Source organism: Sapajus apella, unplaced genomic scaffold (assembly GCF_009761245.1).
Source record: "Sapajus apella isolate SASKATOON/1434 unplaced genomic scaffold, GSC_monkey_1.0 scaffold102, whole genome shotgun sequence".
In the NCBI taxonomy this organism is placed as follows: Eukaryota; Metazoa; Chordata; class Mammalia; order Primates; family Cebidae; genus Sapajus; species Sapajus apella.
Genome location: NW_022437042.1, coordinates 417,191 through 426,834, shown reverse-complemented (window position 1 = coordinate 426,834; position 9,644 = coordinate 417,191). Strand labels below are relative to the sequence as shown.

The 9,644-nt window shown below is 37.2% G+C and overlaps 1 long non-coding RNA gene across 1 annotated transcript in view; it reads right to left on the bottom strand.

Moving 5' to 3' along the window:
• Positions 1–1,528: 1,528 nt before the first annotated feature.
• Positions 1,529–9,644, bottom strand: part of LOC116536586 — a 16,443-nt gene continuing 8,327 nt past the window's right edge. Inside the window, exons 2-3 of the long non-coding RNA XR_004262715.1 lie at positions 8,132–8,133; positions 1,529–1,846 (exon numbers count right to left, since the gene is read on the bottom strand). This is a non-coding gene — a long non-coding RNA (uncharacterized LOC116536586). The remainder of the gene's footprint in view (positions 1,847–8,131; positions 8,134–9,644) is intronic.

Here is a 9,644-nt window from a genome sequence, read left to right as displayed (position 1 = left end):
TACAGTTTAAGGAAATATTGTCTTATTCTTTAGCCACATCAAACTACTGATACATATTGAATTCAAAAATAATCTAAATGCACAAAGGCGATTTTTGTGTATTGCAGCTAAGTCACATTTACTGCATTGTATACATATATAGATCGTTTTCTTTTGGGAGAGTGTTGGGGTTTAGGAATCCTAGAGCAGTATTTTATGATTATCTCTGCTAAAAATTTATGAGACTCAGCCTGTCAACTAGTTGATGATGATAATCAATTTATAACTTTGGAAACTGAGTAATGCAATTCATACACAGGAAACCCAAGGAGGAGGGGAAAGTTAGAGTGAAAGAATTGGCTTTATTTTAGATATGTTGAGTTTGAGTTCCCAGTGTGAATCCAAGTAGAGAGGTGTTGGATTCAGATATAGCTTTGAGAGTCAATAGCTAATTGGCAGACATTTAAGAAACTAACATAGTAAAATCACCTAGAAGATTAAATGTTTAGGAATACAAGCATTTTAGGGTATAGTATATATAGGTTTATGAAAATGAGACTCTACAAAATGGGCGCAAAGAGCAGTCACATATAGGGGAAAAATCTGTAGAAGTATGGAATAAAAATATTTCAAGTAATCAATTATGACAAATACTACAAAATAATTGTTAAGAAAACAAGTGAAAACTATGATCTTAATAGTTTATGGCTTTGTAATTTTGCTGATCTCCCTCATAAGAAAAACGGTCTGATATGACTCTTTTTGGTGGCCTCATGGTGGATGTGAGGGACTATCACTTTCCCTAATAATAGTTTATAAATAACTCATTTCATGACCCCTTTTAGTTCATGTACAACTTTGAAAACATATTCATTGGTGTATTAGTCTGTTTTGCATTACTGTGAAGAAATACCAGGCCAGGCATGGTGGCTCATACCTGTAATACAAGCACTTTGGGAGGTCAAGACAAGTAGATTACTTCAGGTAAAAAGTTCCAGACCATCCTGGCCAACATGGCGAAACACTGTGTCTACTAAAAATGTAACAATTAGTTGCATGTGGTAGTGCACACCGGTAATCTCAGTGACTCTGGAGGCTGAGGCAGGAGAATTACTTGAACCCAGGAGGCAAAGGTTGCAGTGAGCCAAGACTGTGCCGCTGCATCCCAGCCTAACAGAGTCAGGCTCCATCTCAAAAAACAAAACAAAACAAAACAAAAAAAACAAAAACAAAAAACAAAGAATACCAGAAGTTGAGTAATTAATAAAGAAAAGAGGTTTATTTGGCTCATGGTTCTGAAGGTTGTACAAGAATGGCACTAGCATCTGATCAGCTTCTGGTGAAACCTCAGGAAGCTTTTACTCGTGAAAGAATGTGAAAGGAGAGGAGGCATGTCAATTGGTGAGACTGGGAGCAAGGGAGATGATGGAATCTTTCAGACAACCATTTCAGGTCTCTCAAGTCATGTTTCATGTTTCCTCTCTTAATTTTGGCTTGATAAAATCCTCAGGATTTTTCAACTTCCTTAGGCAGTATCACCACATCACTTCTTTCCTGTTCCTTTCCTCCTCCCTTACATATTGTTTTCTGGGGAAAAAAAATCACTAGAAAAAGATCCAGCTAGATGATTCCTCTTTCAAGCCAGAAGATATTGGGGGCCAATATTCAACATTGTTAAAGATAAGGATTTCTAACCAGGAATATCATATCTGGCCAAACTAAGCTTAAAAAGAGAAGGGGAAATAATGTCATTTTCAGACAAGCAAATGCTGAGGTAATTAGTCACCACCAGGCCTGCCTTGCAAGAGCTCCTGAAGGATACACTAAATATGGAAAGGAAAACCTGTTATCAGCCACTGAAAAAACACTGAAACATACAGATCAGTGACACTGTAAAGCAGCCACATAAAAATGTCTGCAAAATAACCAGCTAGCATCATGATGACTTTATCAAATTCACACATAACAATACTAACTTTAAATGTAAAGTTACAATACCCCAATCTAAAAGACACAGAGTGGAAAGCTGGGTAAAGAGCCAAGCCTTATCTTTATACTATCTTCAACAGACTCATCTCACATGCAAAGGCACACATAGGTTCAAAATAAAGAGGAAAATTTAGCAAGGAAATGAAAAACGGAAAAAAAAAAACCACAGGGGTTGTAATTCTAGTTTCTGACAAAGCAGATTTAAATCAAAAAATATCAAAAAAGACAAAGTCGTGTTCAACAAGAAGAGCTAACTATCCTAAATACATATGCACCCAATACAGGAGCACTCAGGTTCATAAAGCAAGTTTTTAGAGAACTACAAAGACTTAGACTCACACACAATAGTAGTGGGAGATTTTTACAGCCCACAGACAATATTATACAGGTTATTGAAACAGAAAATTAACAAAGATATTCCAGAACTGAACTCAGCTCTGGATCAAGTGAACCTGATAGATACCTAGAGAACTTTCTACCCCAAAACAACAGAATATACATTCATCTCAGTGGTACCTGACACTTACGCTAACATTGATCACATAATTAGAAGTAAAACACTCCTCAGCAAATCCAAAATAACTGAAATCATGAAACTCTCAGATCACAGCACAATTAAATTAGAAATCAAGATTAAGAAATTCATTTGAAGCCAAACAACTACATGAAAATTGAAAAACCTACTCCTGAATGACTCTTAGGTAAATAATGAAATTAAGGCAGAAATCAATAAGTTTTTTTTTTTTAAACTAATGAGAACCAAGAGAAATATATCAGAATTTGGGGGAAGGCAGCTAAAATGGTATTGAGAGAGAAATTTGTGGCACTAAATGCGCACATCAAAAAGCTAGAAAGATCACAAGTTAACATCCTAACAGCACGACTAAAAGAACTAGAGAACCACCAAACTGACACAAGAACAGAAAGCCAAACACCACATGTTCTCACTCATAGGTGGGTGTTGAACAATGAGAACACATGGACTCAGGGAGAGGAGCATCACACACTGGGGGCAGTTGAGAGGAGTAGGGGAGAGACAGCAGGGGGTGGGGAGGGATAACATGGGGAGAAATGCCAGATATAATATGCACCTAAAGTAAAATAAATTAAATTTAAAAAAGAGATTTTCCCCATATGGGAATCCTGATGCCCTTTAAGTAATGAGCTAACACTGTTAGCTTCCCGATGGTGGTCATATGTATACAGTTTTGTTCCAGTGTGGATTTTCTGATGCATAAGACTGAGCTTTTGGTGAAGGCCTTCCTACATTTTTACATTTATAAATTTTCTCTCCAGCAAAAAACAAACAAAAAAACTAGAGAACCAAGAACAAACCAACCTCAAAGCTAGCAGAAGGCAAGAAATAACCAAGATCAGGGCAGAACTGAAGGAAACTGAGACACAAATCCTTAAAAAAATTAACAAATCCAGGAGATGTGTTTGGAAAGAAATTAAGAAAATAGATTGACCATTAGCTAGACTAATAAGAAAGAAGAATCAAACACAATGAGAAATGATAAGGGAGATACTGCCACTGACCCCACAAAAATAAAAACAACAATCAGAGTATGCTGTAAACACCTCTATGCACATAACTAGAAAATCTTGAAGAAATGTGTAAGTACCTGGACACATACACTCGCCCAAGACTGTATTGGAACAAAATGGAATCCCTGAATAGACCAAAAATAAGTTCTAAAATTGAGGCAGTAATAAATATCCTAGCAACCAAAAAATGCCCAGGACCAGACAAATTCACAGCTGAATTCTACCATAGATACAGAAAGAGCTGGTACCATTTCTACTAAAACTATTCCAAAAACTTGAAAAGAAGGAACTCCTTCCTAACTCATTTTATGAGGCCACCATGATCCTGATACAAAAACCTGGGGAGATACAGCAACAACAACAACAACAACTTCAGGCCATTGTCCTTGATAAACATCAATGCAAAAATCCTCAATAAATGCTGGTGACCTGAATCCAGGAGCACATCAAAAAGCTTATCCACCATGAACAAGTTGGCTTCATCACCAGGATACAAGGTTGGTTCAAGCTGCACAAATTTATAAGTGTGATTCATCACATAAATAGAACTGAAGATAAAAACCACATGATTATCTCAAGAGACAAATAAAAGGCCTTCAATAAAACTCAACATCCTTCCATGTCGAAATATTTCAATAAACTAGGTATTGAAAGAACATCCTTCAAAACAATAACAGCCATAAATGACAAACCCATAACGAATGTCATACTGAATAAGCAAAAACTGGAAGCATTCCCTTTGAGAACTGGCACAAGACAAAGATGCCCTCTCTCACCACTCCTATTCAACATACTATTGGAAGTGCTGGCCAGGGCAATCAGGCAAGAGGAAGAAATTAAGCATATTCAGATAGGAGGAGAGAAAGTCAAATTATCTTTATTTGCAGATGACATAATACTATACCTAGAAAACCCCATTGTTTCAGCCCAAAAGTTTCTTAAGCTGATAAGTAACTTCATCAAAGTTCAGGATACAGAATCAATTTGCAAGAATTGCTAGCATTCTTATACACCAACAGCAAGCAGAGAGCCAAATCATAAATAAACTCTCATTCCAAATTGCTGCAAAAATAATATAATACCTAGGAATACAGCTAAAAAGGGACGTGAAGGGCATCTTTAAGGAGAACTACAAACCACTGCTCAAAGAAATCAGAGAGAACACAAACAAATGGAAAAATATTCCATACTCATGGAAAGGAAGAATCAGTGCCTTCAAAATGGCCATACTGCTTAGAGTAATTTATAGATTAAATGATATTCCCATTAAACTACCATTGACATTCTTCAGTGAATTAGGGGAAAAAAAATTAATTTTATATGGAAACCAAAAAGAGCCCAAATAGAGGAAACAATCCTAAGTAAAAAGAACAAAGCTGGAAGCATCATGCTATCCAACTTCAAACTATACTACAAGGCTACAGTAACCAAAATGGCATAGTACTTGCAGAAGTACAGACACATAGAATGATGGTACAGAATAGAGATATCAGAAATAAGACTACACACCTATAACAATCTGATCTTCAACAAACCTTACAAAAACGAGCAATGGGGAAAGGAAATGACTCCCTATTTTTAAAATGGTGCTGAGAGAACTGGCTAGCCCTGCTGAGAAAATTAAAACTGGACCACTTCTTTACACCTTATACAAAAATTACCTCAAGATGGATTAAAGACTTAAATGTAAAAACCCAAACTATAAAAAACTCTAGAACAAAATCTAGGCAATACCATTCAGGACATAGACATGGGCAAGGATATCATGATAAAAACACCAAAAGCAATTGCAGCAAAAGCAAAACTTGACAAATGGGATTTAATTATGGTGAAGAGCTTCTATACAGAAAAAGAAACTTCCATCAGAGTGAAAAAACAACCTACAGAATGAAAGAAAATTTTTGCAATCTATTTATCTGACTAAGGTCTACTATACAGAGTCTACCAAAAAACCTAAGCAAATTTACAGGAACAAAACAAACAACCTCATTAAAAAGTAAGCAAAGGACACTAACAGACACTTCTCAAAAAAAAGAAATACATGTAGCCAAGAAACATAATAGAAAAAGCTCAACAGCATTGATCATTAGAGAAATGCTCATAAAAACCACAATAAGATAACATCTCATGCCTGTTAGAATGGCAGTTATTAAAAGTCAAATAACAACTGATGCTAGTGATGTTGTAAGAATAAAAACACTTTTACACTGTTGGTAGGATCATAAGTCAGTTCAACCATTATGTAAGACAGTGTGGCAATTCCTCAAAGATCTAGAGGGAGAAATACCATTTGACCCAGCAATCCTATTACTGGATATATGCCCAAAGGAATATAAATTATTCTATTATAAAAATACATGCACCTGTATGTTCACTGCAGCACTATTCACAATAGCAAAGACATGGAATTAAACCTAATGCCCATCAGTAATCGACTGGATAAAGAAAAGGTGGTGCACATAACATCATATAATGCTGCGAAGCCATAGAAAGGAAGGAGATCATGTCCTTTGCAGAAATATGGATGAGCTGGAAGCCATTATTCCCAGCAAACTAATGCATGAACAGAAAACCAAACACTGTGTGATCTCTCTAAGTGGGAGCTGAACAGTGAGAACACATGCACACAGGGAGGAGAACAACTTACACAGGGGCTGGTCAGGCAGGGGGCAGAAGGGGGGAGAACATGAGGATAAACATATAATGCATGTGGGGCTCAGTATCTAGGTGGTAGTTTGATACATGCAGCAAGCCACCATGGCACATATTTGCTCATGTAACAAACCTGCACATCCTGCGCATGTACCCATGAACTGAAAATAAATGTTGAAACTAAAAAAAAAGGTTTTTAAATTACTCTCAGTAGGGAATTTAAAGAGTATTATAAAATTAATCACAGAAAATTGCTTAAAGTTTTTAGATTTTTGAAAGTCAAATATGAACTAAATGTTGCACAAGTAATAAAGGAATCAAAAATTTAATGCCTAGTTTTAATATTTCAGAAAAAAATCCAAACCAAATATTATATGAAAAATTCACCATGATAATATTTCTGTTCAGTAAAGACAAACTATTTTGTATAAAAATGTTAATATTTGTTTTTGAACAAAATATTTTGAACAAAATATTTGTTTTTAAAACCACCTTGAATTTGTACAGAAACTTTAATTTCTTTTCAAGATTTTTATTCATTTTACATTTACATATAGAATTTAAGAATATGAAAAATGAGAGGTTATGTGACTGCTTAAGGTCACAAAATAAATTCATAATACAGAAAGTTAAAAAAATTACTTTTTGATTATTCGCAGCTTTTTTCCTTCAACTACCACGTATAAAAATATGCCTTATTTTTTCTTCCATTTATCACCCTCAAAGGAAAATCTAGCTTTGCCAAATAGATTTTTAGGTTTTGGAAATTAAGAATCAGGAATAAAGAAAAATATAACTGGAATTTAAAGCTTAAAGCTAGAGGATATTTTCATAGAGTGGGGAAGTTGAGAAATAGTAAGTGTGGTAGTAGCTAAGATGTGAGAAAAGTGTATAGGAGAAAGAAACAGACATTTTTAAGATGCATTTCTGGAAAGTATGTGTCTCCTTCAGAAGATTCATGAGATATAAGTGAAAAGATTAATTATTTTAAAGTTGCTCTCAGTTGAATTAACTGTGTTCCACATCCGTTTATCATCTCTTCATGTATTATGTGGATCTATGTCTTCCAAATATTTTTGGTAACATTTTTAACTACAGCAGTATATCTATCTGTTTATGATAATAACTCTGTATCATGGAAGAACTGCCCACACACATACACCATTTCAACATAAATTCAGGAAATTCTTACTATCTTGCTGCAATATATTGAAATTTATTTTTACTAAAAGTGACTGCTTAATCCAGTGTGAGGAAATAGCAGCCAGATTGAGAAGAAAAAAAAATAAACTAGTATTGGTTGTCGTAGCACATCTTAAAAGTCCAACAATACCTGTCAGATACAGTGGTAGATTAATTTATAAATCTCTGTCATTACTTACCACCATTGGTCAAATATCAATTAATACATTCATTTATGCATTCAAGTAACTTTTAAAATGTGAATTTAGGTAAATAAGACATAATATTTGCCTTGAGGAGTTCCAAGTTGGAATAGCAGAAGGTAAGGACAGAGACATATAAATATAATGCAATCAATATATTTTATTTTGGAAGAATTTTTATACAATGTGCTATAGGAGCTCACAGCTAGAGACCTGAGTGAGTAAATGAATGAAGGCTTCACAATGAAGTATTACCTGCATTTTCGAAACTACATATATAGGAATACAATTGAGAGATCATACTAGATAGAAAAAAGACCCTGCACTACTATAGTGGCATGTTGTGTTCTTAAAAAATTATGACTGGAGAGTAGATATATGTTACAGGGAATGTGGTAAAAGCTAAGGACAGTGGTAATAATATGAAACATATAATATTAGAAAGTTTAGTTGAGGCCAAATTGTGAAGAGTTGCCATGTGTTGTGATTATATGGATATGTACATTTTCCTGAGAAACGATTTATAGCTTTCATACATTCTCAAAAAGCTTGTAACCACACAAAATGTTAAGAATCACTACTAAAGGAAAAAGAAGTCTTTTTTTTTTTTTTTTTTTTTTTTTTTTTTTTTTTTTGAGACAGAATTTTGCTCTGTCACCCAGACTGGAGTGCAATGGTGCAATCTCAGCTCACTGCAACCTCCACCTCCTGGGTTCAAGCAATTCTCATGCCTCACCCTTCCAAGTAGCTGAAATTACAGGTGCCTGTCACCACGACTTGTTTGCTTTTTGTATTTTTAGTAGAGATGGGGTTTTGCCATGTTGACCAGGCTGGAATGGAACTCTTAACCTCAGATGATCTACCCTCCTCTGCCTCCCAAAATGATGGGATTACAGACATGAGCCACAACACCCAGCCTAACAATAGTCATTTTAACATGCATATTTTTAAACTCCTGTATCAATGAATGCATCCTAGAATAATCTGAAAAAATCTATACCAAGTATCATGAATGGTTTAACAATAAAAAATGTCCAACAAAGGAAAGCCCAGGATCAAGTAATCTCAAACTTTCACAAAATTGCCATGTGTGTACCTATGCAACAATCCTGCATGATCTACACATGTACCCCAGAACCTAAAGTACAATGGAAAAAAAAAAAAAGGGGGGGGGGAGGATCCAACATGGCCGTTTAGGAACAGCTCAGGATTGCAGCTCCCAGTGAAAGTGCAGAGGGTGAGTGGATGCCGTGTTTTTATTGCCCACAGACTAGGAAATTCCTGGGCAGAGGAGCTCCACGGTCGCCAGCGCGGCTGTTTCGGCCAGCACGGCTGTGCCGGCCAGCGCCGCTGCTTTGCCCCGCGCGGCTGCTTTGTCGGCGCCCCAGAGCCGCGGTTCTCCGTACAAAATACACCGGTCTGGGTGCCTTTTTGGCTGGCTATTGGAGCCACGGGAAGTCGCCCATTCGCCGGTTCAAAAAGGGGACTGAGAAGAGAATCAGGACAGTAGATTCCAGGGCAAAAAAAAAACGAAAAAGAAGCGCCACAAAACTCAGTGCCGCTGTTTAAGCCAGTGGAGTGAGTGGCCGCAGGGGAAAACAAACAGACCCCTGCGCCTCTTCAACAGGCGACTGGAACACCAACTTAAAAAAGGCTCTGAGGCAGGGAGCCGGGCGATCAGGCTCGACTTCTCCCACCCCCACAAAAGAACAGCAACCAGAAACTCTGGATTGAGAGTTTCACAGCAAGCACAGCTGAACCTGGGATGGACCAGCTCTGTGGGGGAGGGGCGTCCTCCATTACCTAGGCAGCCCGCCACGACCCAGGTAGTCGGCCAATGCTAAGGCAGCCTGCCGTTGCCAAGGCAATCCGCCATTGCTGAGGCAGTCCGCTGTTGCCAAGGCAACCCACCATTGCTGAGGCAGCCCGCCATTGCCAAGGCAACCCACCACAGCAGAGAGATTCCATCTCAACAGAGGTGGGACACCATCGCCAAAGCAGTTCTAACTACACCCATAGAAACAGGACTGCAGGGAAGTTCACTCGGCAGCGGGGCGGAGCCCACAGCAGCTCAGCAAAGCCTATACAGGC